General features: G+C 26.3%; 1 protein-coding gene across 2 annotated transcripts in view; it reads right to left on the reverse strand.

Moving 5' to 3' along the window:
• Nucleotides 1–9,682, reverse strand: part of LOC136090443 (torsin-1A-like) — a 92,619-nt gene extending 82,937 nt beyond the window's left edge. Inside the window, exons 1-2 of one of the 2 annotated variants that reach the window (XM_065817098.1) lie at nucleotides 9,528–9,682; nucleotides 5,906–5,944 (exon numbers count right to left, since the gene is read on the reverse strand). The gene's annotated coding sequence lies outside the window, so the exon portion shown is untranslated. The remainder of the gene's footprint in view (nucleotides 1–5,905; nucleotides 5,945–9,527) is intronic. The other variant, XM_065817099.1, reaches the window with a different exon arrangement.
• Between the last annotated feature and the right edge of the window lie 7,508 nt (nucleotides 9,683–17,190).

A 17,190-nucleotide genomic window follows, 5' to 3' on the forward strand; every position in this document is an offset into this window, starting at 1 on the left:
TACAAACAATGCTTGCAGAAATTTTATAGCTTTAAACGTAAACAAGAAACATCGCTAAAGCAATAAAAATATTTAATAAACTCATTTTAAATATTTTTAAACTTTATAAATTCAATTTTTAGTTCTACCTTTTTAAACATTTAAACGTTTTATATTTTTATACGTTTGAAAAGAAAAGACTCACTTTGTGGATTTTATTAGAGTCAGTTTATAAATTATTTTCATTTCTTTGTCGTTGTTGTAATATGACAAAACTATTAGTGTAATAAAGTGTGGTTGCAGTTTTTTAGTAAACATTTCCAGATATTTTTTAAATAATTTTTACAATATCCAATTAGTAAACATAAGTATTTAACGTTTTGATAAATGATAAAATAAATGAAAATTTAAGCATGTCGACTTGTTCTAAAAACTTTTACCGAAATCAGTTAATTTATTTACATATAACAATGCTTTTTTTTGTCGAAAAGATTTATTCGCCGATTGCATAGAAGTAAAATTTCCAACTTTTAGCTTTTGTTTCGTAAAATTAAAATAATATTTTGTTCTACTTGATTTATTAGATTATAAAAAAAATTAAAATTTTTTATAATACTTGAAACTTTTGCAAACAATAATAAAAAATAAAAATTAATGTCGAAGAATTTAACATTTGTGTCTAGTTAATATTTAATTGTTTAAATCAAACAAGCATTTATTATTCATTATATCTGATATATATATATATATATATATATATATATATATATATATATATATATATATATATATATATATATATAATTATATATGTATATAAAAAACATATATATATATATATATATATATATATATATATATATATATATATATATATATATATATATATATATATATATATATATATATATATATATATATATATATATATATATATCTATATATATATATATATATATATATATATATATATATATATATATATATATATATATATATATATATATATATATATATATATATATATATATATATATATATTTATATATATATCAACTTCATCAAAAGCATTACATTATCTATGGAGAGTACTACTGCTTCTAGATTTAATTTCATTACATAATCTATGAAAACACTCAAAAGCAATACATAATCTATGAAAAAAAAGACCTTTTAAAAATAAAATTTTTCAAACTAAAAAAAAAAAAAACGCCACCAACTCCTGTAAATGCATTATATGATCTATGGAGAGTAATACTGCTTTTAGATATAATTTCATTACATGATCTATGAAAAGACTCCGTCCAAAGCAATACATGATCTATGGAAAGCATTACTGCTTCTATATTTAATTTCTAAGTAACTATATTTTTAGCGTAGTTAACGGAAGTCAAGTTATTATTTGTTTCCGATATCGGATGCACGTTGATTGATTACAACACATATTTAACACATATTACAACACATATTGATACATATTTAAGGAAATGCTTTCCATAATATTAGCTAAGGTTTAAGTTAGGATTTAATAATTAACATTTGCTACGGTTAAGGGTCTCCTATTATTTTTATCATTTGTATTTCCTTTTGTAAAATACATAACAAAATACAGTGTTATTCCGTTCAATTCATAACTTCAATAAACGCGCGTTATGATGTTGAGCTTCCTGTATTAAGAAAAAAAAGTGGTTTTTATTGTTTATTATAACTTTTTTCCTTTTTTTCTGTTTTTTTTTTTTTTTTAATTATTTTTTTTTTTTAAATTTATTTAGGTTCACCAACAACAAATATAAAACTGCTTATTTAAACCATTAAAGTTTTTTTTTGTGAAAAGACTATGCTGTTTTATAAGTTGTTTTTTTTATTAGTATAAAGTTCTTTATAACATGTTTCTTTAATATAATTTCTTAAGATATATACGTTTTCTCTTCAAGATTTAAGGTATTTGAGGTTTAAGTAATGCTGTTAATTAAACTAATTTTTCATGAGCAAATACTAGACTTTTTATAACTTTTTTAAATACTTTAGATTGTTGCAAATCGTATATGTATGGTAAAAAAGTTATCATAATGGTATATGTAAAGTAAAATATAAAATGATGGCAATAGTTTAAAGAATTGAGGTTTATAACAACTGTTTAAAGTTTATAACAACTGCTTAAAGTTTATAAAAATTTTGTTCAAATTTAAAAAAAAAAAATTATTCAAAGTTCAATAGAAGTAAATATTCTTTTACTTTTGATATGGGTTTAGTCAATGTTAAAACATAAGAAAACTATGATGGCTTATAGACTTTGAAAACATTATAAAACTATGTTACATATAAAGCTTTTGTAAATTAAGTTATAATATACATATAACCAAAAAGGAGATACTTATATAAATCTACACAAACAACAAATATATAGTCAGGAAAAAAAGTCATAAAATTTGTTTTTCTGAAAGTTTGACGTTAAAAGATTAAATTTAGAATTATATTCCTGAGATACTCTTTGCTTGTATTAAGACAGTGGCGACGTTAGGGTAGGGCCTGGTTGGGCGATGGCCCAGGGCGCCGAATATAAAGGGGCGAAACTAATTGGTTATTTTACCCTATGACTTTTTTTTGAATGGGGTTAAATTGAGCTAGGGGCGCCGTAGAAATCCCGCCCAGGGCGCTGGAAGTGCTAAAACCGGCACTGTATTAGGATTCACACTTCATATATTATATTATTAAAAACAACGGTTTTAATGATTTAATATATGAAGTGTGTTGAGGATATAAACAATAAACAGTAAGTTCCGATTGATTCCGGTTAAAATAAAAATACTATGTATAAACATTTATAAACCATAATTAAGATTTGTTTGCATTAAGTTTAAAATTAAATTTACATTTTTAAATGAAAGTTTTAACTACAATTTACTTTGAATGGTTTAAAAATGTATGAAAAAATGTTCAAAAAAATCGGGTCTTTTTTAAATAAATTTCAGTCTAAGGGTCGAAAATTTTTTTTCATTTTCAAGGTTTTAACTGTCCAACAAACACAAAAAACATGGATAATTGTGAAGTCCTTGTGAAGCCTGAGAAGGAAACATCTTTAACTCTCGACAAATATCCCAATTGTGTTAATAATTGGTAATCTTTTGGGGTGAATCCTTAGTAATGACTACTGTTCCTGCCTAATGTGGAAGTATTGTAGAATGGCGTTGTAAATTAGTTGAGCCTTTAAACTGTTTGTAAAGCTATTAATAAATAATTGCTATTATCAGTATAATGCGAGATACCAATTGCTTGTATTAGCCATTGTTTAATAGAAGAGAGATTTTATGCAACCAATTTTGCATTAGCTATTAGATGATACATATGTTTTCACAAGATCATTAAGTTTCTGTTGTTTTGAAAAGTGATGTTCAGATTGTCAAGTTCCAACTAATATGGTAATAAGTTCAAACTAAGTGTGGTAAGTTAAACCGTAAAAGTGCAATTTTACACATTAACACATTTGTTCAACATTGTTCGTTTTAGATGCTGTTTTTCGCAAATATTGCAAATACCAATCAAGAGTTTTGGCATTACAATATTCCAAGTGTGTTGTTTTAACAATAAACTATTGTGGGTTTTACCTAAATTCAAGAATCTAGTTCCCGTTCTAGCTATTATCAAATCATCCAATGTTTCAGGCTGAACGACTGTAATATTTGGCAATAGTTGTTTAACTATAAAATAAATGATTTGTTTTTCGAATCAGTAAATCACGAAAAATCTAGATTTTCGAAAAAAGTTAATCAAACTTAAAGATTGTAACAGTGGTGAAAAAGGTTAAACAATAATGAATGTACCTTGGGCCACCAGTTAAACTTCTTGAGTATTCTAATGTTTCAATTTATTTTTTACTGAAGATTTTTTTTTTACTTTTATTATATATTATATTGTTTGAAACATTTTGCAAAGTTGTTTTTATACATATATGTTGATGAATTGGTAGCATGCTACATTATTTTACACCTAGTTAGAATGTGATAAAAGGCACAAAAAATATATATATTATTAATCTTTAGCAATATATAATTGTATTGAAGATTAAAGATATATTTATATTGTAAACCTCTACATAGTCCATCAACATGAGTACCCGCAGAAAATATATAAATATACTCAGTAAGTATTTAAATTCTAGTGTTTACCACTTCAAAGAAATTTTGATTTAAAATTTTCATATTTTTTATTAATGTCTTCAAATATTGGATTTTGTTGAATTTTTAATTGACTATTTGAATGACCAAAACAACTTTGAAAGAAAAATGAAACTTCAAAAAATAAAAAATGATGTTATTACAGGTCGGCATGTTATTAAAGAATTTTATAAAGAATACCATGTCAAACAAAAGCCGGACAAGATAAATGACAAAATTGTAGAGTCAAAACAACCTTAACTTTAAAAAAATTTGATTTAGTTTATTTTGTGTTAAAAATATCTTTGAGTAAAGCCGTGTTTTTAGACTTGACCTTTTCTATTTATCTTTAATACTACCAAATGCATGAAACATTAGTTAGGTTTTTTTGTTTGTTTGTTTTTTATTCATTTTAAGTAAATTTAATAAATAAGTAATGAGTTGTACAAATATGCACGTATTTTTTGAAAACGAATCAAATAAAGAAAGAAAGAGACTTTCAGAATACTTTCAGTGTTTGTCATTAAGAACCGCTGAGTGAAATATGTATACATTAAAAATAAAAGTTTACATAAACTATGTTACTAAAATAACTAAATTAACTTCGGTTTGGTGGTTAATTTTAATCATTTCTTCTCAATTCAAATGTCACATAAACTTTAGTCCAAAAAATCTTATTATCTTAATATTAAAATTTATATTATCTATTTACAATAAGACAATAGAAGGTATAATACGCATATTTACAATTTTTAATTTTTAATAAAAACGTTTTCCATAAAACTGTAGCTAACGTCTAAAACAGAAATTGTTTTATTTATTTTTTACACAAATATGGTATTTTTTCTAGGTTATAAATCATCTTTAAACACGTTCTGTTATATTTGTGTCTACTTAATACAACAAAATCAGCCAAAATATCAATTATAGCGTAGGACAAATCTGATACGCTGTGTTCTTTGCAAATAAAGATAAAATAAAAAAAACGTTTTATGCCCCGCAAATCAATTTTTCTAATTTCGAATCGAATCACGATTCGAAGCAGGTCTTGATATGCAAATCGAACTGTATGACAAGTCCGATCAGCATTTTTTAGAAAATCTAAGTTTAACTAAAACATAGGTATCCTAAAAATGCTGATTTGATTCGAGATTTGATTAGATTTGCAAATCAAGGTCTGCTCCGATTCGTTATTCGATTCTATATTAAAAATTTGATTCGCAGGGCTCTAGTTAGAAGTTGAAAACTATAACGATGAAAAAGGTAAAAGGAGATTTGGACTGATGTTGTAAAAGGTAAACCAAAGAGAAAATCAACTTAGTTTGATTAATGCACTACCCAAAGAATCAAAGAAACGTAAAATGCGATAAAAAAAAAGTTGCTATTTCTTGTTTAACAGCATCTAAAAACAAAGAAAATGTATTTGAAAGGAACCCGAAATCAAAAAAAAGAATAACTGATTTGAATAAATGTAATACTTTGGGTGCAATTAGTCACGGTCATCAAATCCTATAGTTTTTGTATTGTTTTAGAAGTAATTAAAAAAACGGAAGCAGTTAAAAAGTATATATATTTGCAAAAATATGGTAATAATAATGGGTTTTCAATATGCTTAATAGCTTCGACTGGCTCTACAATTTAAAAACTTAGATGCTAATGCTTTATATGAAGCATTAGCACTTAAGTTTTTTAATTATGATCTAACAAATTTGTTTTATATACAACAAATTTGTTGATACTTAATATAAAGGACTTTTGTATTTCATTCTTACAATTATAAAGCTTTGGGTGAACTCTCCAACTTGAAAAATCTAAATAGAAAAAAAAAAGATAGTCTAGAAAAAATGTTTACATAACCCTTTTTTAAACATAGAAAATAAATTAGGAATACAAATGAATTAGAAACAAAGTACAAAAAGAAATTAAAAACAAAATTAAAATATTTAGAACAACCATCGTCTTCAACGTCAAAAGAAATCCAAAAGCAATTTATGCATATATAAACAATATATGTGACAATCTTACTTTTTATCAGCCACCATTTTTAATAATTCTCAAGTCACTAAATCCAAAACTAAATCCAAATAAATGTACAGGCGTTAGAAGAGTTTGTACATACCCTCAAAGTTTTTTTGTACAAGCTTTCATTTCCGCTTTCACTTATCTTTAATTAATCGTATGACACAGGAATAATACAATCGATATGGACTTCACCATTTAATAGGCATTTGTTGACACTATCTGTTCCCCCACCCCCCGCCTTTTTTATCAAATGTCCTTTTTTTCTTGAACCTCCCCCTCCCCCCCCATCTTAAAAAAGACGTCATAAAATTGGGCCCCCTCTTCCCTCCTATAAACATCATTTAGAATCTGATTAGGTATTTACGTATGTTTTTGTTTTCTTTTGCCTTTCTGAAAAAAAAAATTATTTTATAATACTTTAGTTATATCCGACATTAAATTTATCGTTATTTTATTTTAACGCAACGTTTTGTTTAACGTTTATTTAACGAGTTACTTTGTTTTGTATTTTTATTATTGACATTTTTATTTAAAGGAGCTTGGTGATAAGACAGAACTTGTCTTCTTCTTGCCCCAGCCATGTATTTATATATTTGTATTGTATAAACTTGTAAACTTTTCTTATCGGCGAAATACATAATAATAATAATAATAATAATAATAAATTTAATCAAAGTGTGTCATAGGATCTTGCCTCACTCATTATCTATTCAAGGGTTTTTTAAGCGATATCAATTGATATGATTGGAATAGAGAATTCCGGTGTCTCTGAAATATTTAAATCATTCGGAATATGAAGGTCCTCCGTTTTTATTTTGTCCTCATCGAACCATTCAGTAAAGGCCGCGTTTTCTTCTACTGCCTGAATTAAAAAAGAGTAATAGCCAATCGGTTAAAAACATTGGAATGAGTAACGTTGACACGCTTTTTGAGCATGACTTGGGAGGCAAAGTACAAGCTACAATTTTTTGATAATTTTTTGACACAAACTTGATTGTAGAGAGGGACAAAACAAATTGTAAGGAGGAGATTTGAATGATTTTAATGAATAACGAATGGTGCTCTGAATATTGGGAGCGATAGGAAAAAGTACAGAAGGAAAACAGTTCTTGCTGGTGATCAACAAAAAGGAGACCGAAATAAGAAACTGCGTCAGATCTTCCAAGTTCATCTGGTTTGATTGCAATACCTGCGTAGACGAACAGAATAAGTTTGTGCTTTGCAGCGATAATCCAATCATTATCAGGAAGAGAAACTCAATATTCCATATGCATTATTATAGGAGCTTCTTTGGTGGCAGTGGTGAATCGAATAGGGATCCTAGCTATATCGTCTTGACTTATAAAGCACACATTCTTGGGGCCCAAAAAAGAGAAAACTTTTTCCACATTCTTTATAGTATATATAATCAAAAAACTCTCAGTAAATAAGTTTAGAGGCTGAAAAGTTATATTAAGATCTAAAATAGTCAATAAGAATTTTTTATTATCTAAAGTTGTGCTCTCACCCTATACACTTCAGATTGTCTGTTCTCGTGAGCAGCAGATCCATGTTCAGCAAGTTGAATAATGACACCTAGATTCTCAGATATCTCAGATTGTTCTACCTCAATGGTAGGACAACCAATTTCATAATGTCCTTTAAGAGCTTTTTTACTTCCGGTCAGCGAACAACTAGAGTACCGAAAGAACTATACAAATTAGTTAATGTTCATTTTCTACAATATTATTATTGTAACTTATTATTACATGATGCGATAAATATTACCTAATTTAAGACAGTTTTCTTTCCAGCCCTTGAGTTTTGTTTTGACTTTATATTGCCAATCAACTTGTTGAGATTACTCGTGAGCTCCTTGACATTGGATTCTTCTTATTAATGGTTTCTTCTTCATCGTCGGTCCTGAGCTCCTAGACATTAGATTCTTCTTATTTATGAGCTCCTAGACTTTGGATTCTTCTTATTTATGGTTTCTTCTTCAGCATCGGTCCATAAACCACTTCTTTTTCTGCTCTTTATAGCAACTATTTCTTGATTTAAAACAACGATCTCTGCTTTGATTGCGTCTTGAGCATGAGTCTTGACCTTCTTTGTCTCAATTTAAACTGTGCTCAGGATGTCGTGTTGAGAGGCATCTGATTGGTATCAACGACATCTATTAGCTCAATAAATTGATATGAAAATGCTGGAACTTTAAAGAGGACGAACTGGCATGGAAAGGAACAGATAGCTTGGTTGAGAGTGCTTTTTTTTGAATATCGGCTTTTTTCTCGAACGGATGAGCAATAATGTAAGATTTTATAAGAAAATTTGGAAGACTATCTTTATCCATCTTTAAAAATGCTGACAACAACAATCTTTGACACTTTTGCTACACATTGAAAAAATAATTAAAAAATAGGCTTTATCTAATGGTTGATGCGCAACTAATTTCCTTTTGTAATATTCGCTTTTGATATTCATTATTGATTGCTAATGTGCAAGCAATTTCCATTCGACAAATATTTGTAAAACTCTAGTTAAATATCATTCAAAATATCAACACTATGTCGTTGGGGACGAGTTTCACAAAAAGAATTAGCACAAAAACCCGTAGCGATCAGCTAATGATGTATATGATACGAAAAACTACTGAGAGCTGAGCGATATATAGTTATTTGATATATATTTAATATATTTATATATAGAAAAATGAAATTTAAATAAGTATTAAAACAACTTTCTATCCTATATTACGATAAATAAAAACATAACATTCTCTTACATAAACTTCATAAAAACACATATTTAAATAAAAAAATTATAGAAAGTCCTTTTCTATTATAGATGTCTTTTTGTGATGATCCATCCCCCTCCCCCTTGTCCTTTTATGTCCTTTTTTTTTCTGGACCTTTTCCGCCCATCCCTAATTGCATGACGTCCTTTATAGATGGCTCATAGACAAATATTTAAAAAATCTAAATAAATAATATTTCTCAATAAAACGTGTTATTAAAATACATCAAAATAATGTTGATTCTAAACCCTTTAAAAATACTTTTTTTCAACTTTTTTTGACTTTTCAAAAAAACATTTATGTTTACATTTGAGTTACGATATGTACTTTGCAAACCTAAAGTCTTGATTTTTTGGCTATGGTGATATTCTGATTGAAATCATGTTTAAAATAAAACCGTTAAAACAATTATAATCAAGCAAACAATTATGAATGATTAAAAACAAGGTTTAGTGATATATTAATTGTTATATAAACAAATGATGGAAAATTGTTTTTAAAACCAAAGTAATATTTATATTTTTCACTGTTACGAATATTGCTCTCACAATATTTATTTCAAAAAAATTATAATTAAAAAAAAAAAATTTATTTACCTAAAATTGAACCAACAAACTGCGAGAATCTCTTTTCTCTACACTTTTTATTATTTAAAAATAGTTAAATAGAGGAAATGTTAAAACCAAATTGCTTTTTAAAACTGGATTTTATTTAAAGCACCTCGTTTTTTACTTAAAGTATATTTTGTTATGCATAAACAAACAAAAGTTATTTAATAATTAAGAACGAAACCAAAAGTTTATTTAGATTTAAAAAACCATTGGTTTCGCTCGTTATTATTTAAAAACTTTAAAAAAAAAACATATTCAATAGTTACGAGTGAAACCAAAAGTTTATTTAGACTTAAAAAACCTTTGGTTTTGTTTGTAATTATTAAAAAACTTTAAAAAAAGAAGAAAAAATTGTAAAAGTTCATGAAACAGTGATGAACTTTAACTATTTAAATTAAAAAACTTGTTATCACCTATGATTAATAGTGAAATTCGGGTTTGACATAAATATGGGATAACATAAAAACTCGTTTATAAAAAAATTTATTTAATACGAACGAGTGTGCCGAGTTAAATATAAGCTTATTAATTAATCATTTTATGAAACCAGTTCCAGGCCTCCTGAAGGTCACGCGTTTCTATACATGCTGTTGGTTGCGCATTGTGATTTTACTTCAAGTTATTGATGCATTTTTACTTATCCAAGTACTTATCCAACAATTTCATTACCTTGGGTACCAATATTGTCTCCCAAATTACGTAAGGTGTTTAGGAAGGCAGGATATAAAACGGTCTTTAAATCAAACCTGAACTTAGAAGCAATATTAACATCAAGAAAGAAATCTAAACTACAAATGAACAGCCACCCAGGAGTCTACCTTATTAAATGTCATTGTAAGAAAAAGTATATAGGTGAAACAAAAATGCAAATAAAAACCCGCATGCAGCAACACAAAAACAGTACAATACGAAATAAAACAGAACAATCTGCATTAGCTACATACATGAGATATTGTTCACAACAAATTATCTGGGACAGTTGCAGAACTCTGAAAATTGATGCTAAAAAGTTTGATAGGAAAGTTCGTGAGGCACTTGAAATACAGTACTACTAATGTGCCCCTCAACAAAACGGTATCAATTTAGATGAGGATCAATATGTGTCAACAAAATTGTGAATAAACAATTATTTTGCAATGTTTTTTGAGATAGCTGAATCACCATTATCTGGCAGTAACAAGTATAAGACAATGCGTCTAATCACCCTGCTCCTATGTTAGTGAAAATTTGAATAAATTGTTAAGTATTAGGTTCCTAAATAATACGTTATATAAGTTTTTTAAAATATTTCAAATTTTGTGCATATGACAAGTTTTATACATATTATAACATACTAGCAGAAAGCAACCCGTAATACGGGTTACGGTTGGTCTCTTACTTAACTTATAGTGGCTGTTTTCCACAATTTAAAGTTGCAAAAACGTTAATTATTCATGAGTTATTGATTTTTTGGTATCCTAAATACACGTTTACATGTTTACGTTAAAAAATGAAAATGTTTTTGAAACGTTGAATGCACACAACTAAATAAATTTATTATAAATAACTAAGCAATTGAGTACAAATACGTTTCAAAAAAAAAAAGGTTAATATACAATCAAACGTGCGTAACAAATTGCATAAATATGTAAACTTTGATCTTTTACAATGCATTAATGCGTCATATGACAAACCTAAAATAACTTATTTAATTAACTTATTTCACGTTGGCTTTTAGTAAACTTTAGTTAAATTTAAAAGACATTACAATAAATTTAAAATATTTTAATTAAAAAGAAAACAACAAATGCTTTAAGGAGCCAAACTAAAAACATTAAAAATAAAAATCAAATAGAGAAATCAATAAATTGCATTTATATAGCTAAATAGTCTTCGCTTTTAGTAAATTTTAAAAGCAGTGTTTGCAATAAATTAAACTACCAATTAATAATTTTTAACCAGTAGAATGTTGCATCATATTATGATGCTTGGGTAATGAATCAATTTAACTATATTTAAGTTTAATTGGTGAAAAACAAATAAAATTTTAATTAATAAAGACAAAAACAAACCAAATATACAACAATATACAACAACAATATATACAAATATACAACAATTAAAAAAAAAATACAAAATTAAAAAATTAAAAAAACAAAATCACTAAAAAAAAGCGGCAATAAAAAAGTTATAAATATCTTCACTGATAAAAGTCATTTAAAACCTTTTGGTTGCTGTTTTTTCTTCGGTGTCTCCCAACACCCTGAAATGGATGAGTCCTCTATTTGAAGAAAGGCTCATCCATACCGCCATTACTTCGCAACTTATTGAAGGACTTCTCCAAGAGAGGCCCTGGGTGTTGGGAGCGATGTCTTTGGTATTGCTCAAATGTTAACGACTCTAAAAATGTACATAGAAGGGTATAAGAAATTTAAAAATATTTACAATCTTTTTTAATCAAAATATAAAGCATAACCTCACCATTTTCACAGGATAAAGAGGATGCAAAAAATAATAATAATAATAAAAAAAATAATATTAAAAAAGGGTTAAACTTGTGAAAACTTTAATTTCAACAAAAATATGTGTAAAATGCAAATAGTTTTAAAATGTCATATTTATATTAAATAATTCTTTCACCTATTGCACATATTTCTCCATAAAGTTTATATAAAATTTAAAACACAGCCCTACCAGTTATGCTTCTACCAGACACTAAAGACAAAAATTTACCTCAGAATAATTGATAGAATAATATTTACATATAAATCAATATATAATTATAATTTTTTTTTACCCATTACCCTCATTTCTTCCAGAAAGTTGTCTAAAGTAAGAAAAAAGATAACTGAAGCTAAAACTAACAAAAGCTAAACTAAAATTAACTATAAACTAAACCAAAACTATAAGCTAAAATATACTTTAAATTTTAATATCTGTACCTCAAAAGATAAAGGTCAATTATCCTGTTTTTTTTGAAAATGAGTTATGAATGAGAACTTTTCAGTTTTTTCAATATCTACATAGGAATAAAGAATGTTTTCCTACGACAATGTTTAACAAAGGTTGGTCAATATAAAGGGTCTGGTCTCCCCACAATGTTCAAAGGAAAAGCGTCTGTAGTTCAGAAATGACTTTCCCTTTTTTTTATTTTATTTTTTATTTTTGACAAAATTATATTTCATGTGCCTCAAGACAAATTAAATAAAACACAAACTTAACCATTAAAAATAAGCCAATAAAGACTAATTATTTTGCTTTTTACACTCCCTGGATAATTTCTGAAATGTTACAACTGACTTTGAATTTTGAGATACAGATATAAACACTTTATTTATTTAACTATACTAATCATATAACTATTACTTAGTTTTTTTTCCAACTCTCCTAAAAAAAAAAAGAAAATAAAGCTTAAGTACTTGAAGTTTTAAAATTCCAGTTACAGTACAAAATAACAAATTCCTATTAACAAATATCTAATAGCAAAATCACTGACTTATTTCAGTCTTCAATTCTGTGTCTCAACAATAAAAGTACTTAAATGTATAGACGTTAAAATATCTAAACTTTTTAAATATAAATTCACTTAACCAATGTAACTAATACCTTTATTAGCTCTCTTTTGATCAACTAAAGAAAATAAATCTTAATTAAACTGACTTGATTTAAAATAATAAAAAGCTGTCTTAATGGGAATTTTAAATTTCTTCTCGTTTAATATTGACGATATAATTTTAAGTAGGACCTAAGTTCTTGGGCTTTTTGTATAAAACTATAAAAACCTACTGTTTACTATAAAGTCAACAACAACATTTTAAAAAATAATTTAGTTACTTTGTAAAAAAATAAAAATCTTTTTATCCTTACTACCTCTTACTTCATTGTTGACAACTTAACAGAAAAACAAACAAACTGATAGTAAATTTTCACTTTGGTAGTAGGTTATTAAATGGATTAAATAGATCTTAGATCAATTTATTCTGCTCTAACAGTCTACAACCTTATCATTAAACTATAACTATTTTCTACAACCTGGTGTAATTTAACATAGATATATTTTTTAAGTTATTAAAATTATTTAAAATTATAATATATATGATTTTAAAAACCTGAAATTTTAAACCTACTTTTTAAAAGGTAAAAATGCTTTTTAACTTACTTCTCCAATAATAGTGTTGTCATCTAAACAGAAAAGCAAACAAATATTGAAGCCGATTCTTTCTTAAACCTCTTTAATAACTTATTTTAAAATTAAAAAGAAATATGCTCAAAAACAATTTTAATAAAGGTAATAGACATGTTAATATATATAAAAATGTAAACAATTAAAATGACTGAACAGAAAAAAATTACTTGAAAGATATGATAAGATGTTTTAAAACAGATATAATAGAAACGTGCTTTTTTAAATGTCTGGAAAATCCTAACTCAAAATTCCAGAACAGAAGAAAAACTAACAGCGCACAAACGAAACTGTCTATCACTAAGTGTAACAAAACAACCAAGAGTTTCAAAAAAGTAAAACCACATTATTACAAATAAAGTTGCGATTAGCATATTTAATTAAATACATTTTGATTATGATTAGCAATTTTATTCAATGCCAAAAATAACTCATCTATTTCCAAATGAACCATCAATTTTATTCAATGCCTAAGATTCATCAATGCGTCTAACTTATTACACAACTAATTAGTTTATTTGCTAATATTTGCAGTAAACATATCTAGACATAAGATCCAATTTGTCTTACGTCTATTTTTAGTGAATGAGTAAAATTCAAGTTTGATATTTAAGTTTTTAGGTGACATTTCCTAAAGTTCGTAAATATTTAAAAAGTTATGAAAAATCAAAACAGCATTCTACTAATTTTTCTTCTTTGTGATATTTCGACCTGTTTTAGCACAGATCGTCATCAGACGTAAAATACAATACATTATAATATAAAAATTTGGTATTTATGTCGCATATTCCGCCTGGGCCATATAGCCTTCTAACCGTTATTTATTGCGGTTTAACGGCAATCAATTAAGTCTTGAACCCATTTTATGAGCCAAAAAATCTTAAAATAGTTTTTTTTACTATACTATCACATTTATACTTACAATGTACTATCACATTTAGCTACAAAAAATGTTTCACATTCGCTTCTAAATGTTACGTTACATTCATAGTTTTTAACGTGACATAATTTTGTGTTCGTAAAGCAAGCTGGCGCTCACCTGGATCTTGTTTAGTCTGTTCAACACAGACCATTTTTATATTATTTGTATGGCCTCATTGTTTCAATAGTTTTTAGTAAACAGTAGTTTGCTACCATTTTCTAAAAATTCTCTATGTTACTTGAAATTTAATTCTCGTAAATATTTTGACACTAATAAAAGACCTCCCTTCCTTGTTTTTGCCTTAATGGTGGCCAGGAAAAAAAAGTTATTTTTATTAGGAGTCATCAAGTTTTTGATGAAGACCTTTTACCAAAATAATAAAATGTAAAACAATGATTTACATTTTCCATTTTCAAGTATTTTTTCTTTTTAGTATAAATAAGAATTTAACATATAAAAGAAATTTTTCTTTCCTCAAAAGTGTTGTAAATGCAAACTAGGCTAATTAATTAGTTATACCCGTTATAAAATTAAAGTAACTTGGTATTTGACAAATGCGCAAAACTTCAATATTTTCCATGTATTTAAAGGTTTGTTTTTAGTTGACCCTTCTTTAAAAAAATCCCTTATGTTACGAACAACGAATTATAAAGCATAAAATAGAGAAATTAATAAAAATATTCGACTAATTGCATATATTTATATCATTTTAACTGACAAATATTTACAAGGAAAGGAAATCAGGTTTTTTTTATAAATCGTATAAATGCGTCAATCGTAAAACTTAAAGGAAATAATAATGATATTAAGGTACCATTTTTTTTTCCCACATAAAAAACTCAAAATCAATTTACGTATTTACAGTAAACTATGTTGACACGACAGTTAATATAAACATTTATCGAAAATGTAACTATAAAATCTGTTTCCAAGTACAAAAGGATTAACAATACTAAAAAACATAAAAATCAAATTAAGATATAAATTGCTTTTTTAGCAAAATATTGTCTTGGCTTTTAGTAAATAAATAAAAGCAGTAAGTTCCAATAATGTAAGTACCAAATATTCATTTTTAACAATAAACACCAACGTGAAGGTAGGCCAAGCAGTCTATCAACACAAAATATCACAACAATAACACATAACAATAGAATATTTACACCCTTGATCCTTAAATCCAGCGAAAATAACAAAACAAATTAAAATATGAAAGACAAAATTAGAAAACTAACCTAAAGTTAACTATGTTGATCTTTTTACTAAACATTTAATTACATAAAAGTATACTTTTTTTTATAATCAATATTAGTTAATCAATTACTTCAAGTTCAGTACATTAAAATGTCCTAGATTTAAAGATCAAGGTTGCATACTCTCTCATACACATTACGCTAAACATTAACAGACATAATGTGTTTTCAGAATAGCTAAAAAAGGCTATACAACACAACCTATTTCTAAAGCAGTAACACCGCCTAGCACTAAACGCTTCTAAACTACACCTTTGCTATAAGTACACCGCTTGGCTGGCAAGATTATCAATCTTTCTCAACATAATGCCAAGGCACACCACTTTGAAAACGTGAAAACAACATACTTTTAACATATATACAATTATAAACAAATATGGTTGTATATAACACATATAAACACATTTTATAACAATATTAAATGGCAAATATATTTATCAAAAACTATGAAAAAAAAATTAAAATAATAATCAAAGTTATACATACAAAATGTACTCACAACCGACAAACAGTAAATAAGCCAAATGTCTATCAACTTAAAAGATAACAAAAAAATATCACAGCAACATCACACAATAATGGCAAACACCATAAGTTAGTTTATTGTTTATAACATAACTTATATAAGAAAACATTCATATTTAACAGAACAACAGTAACAATATTAGGCAGAATGTTATTAAAATACATTATTATGTATTTTTTAACACTAAACACTACCGTGTAAACCTCTGTTAAAAGTACATGACTTGGCTTGCAAAGTTTACAAATCTTACTCTACACGTTTACAAAGTCAAAGCGCTTTGAAACAACATAATTTAAACATATGTACCAACTTTAAACGCAGTAAATATGTTTAAACATGTATATAAGGTTAAATATATACCTTATAATATTTGAACACATTTTTAAAAACAATTGTATAACACATATTGACACATACACAAACAATAAAAAACACTTTACATTATAATAAAAACACATTGATGAAACAACTATAAAGCACTTATTACCACATACACATACATATCAAAAAAGCATAAATGCAAACAATAAACGTGTACAAACAAAAATTTTAGAAATGACGCGAGAAAATTAAAAAAGATTTAAATAAATAAAATATATATTTACAAACAATACTCTTTACCTTTTCATAAAAACTCCAATCCTTATAACAAAATTTAACCTTTACATACAATAACATGTGACATGTCATGTCATTGATGGCACAAAATTTTAATTTAATTTTTCTAAATTTTTTAAAAAAGCACAAAAATAGTTAATAGCATCACAGAAATTTCAAAGTAGTAATAA

This window comes from Hydra vulgaris, chromosome 14 (assembly GCF_038396675.1).
Source record: "Hydra vulgaris chromosome 14, alternate assembly HydraT2T_AEP".
NCBI classification, from domain to species: Eukaryota; Metazoa; Cnidaria; class Hydrozoa; order Anthoathecata; family Hydridae; genus Hydra; species Hydra vulgaris.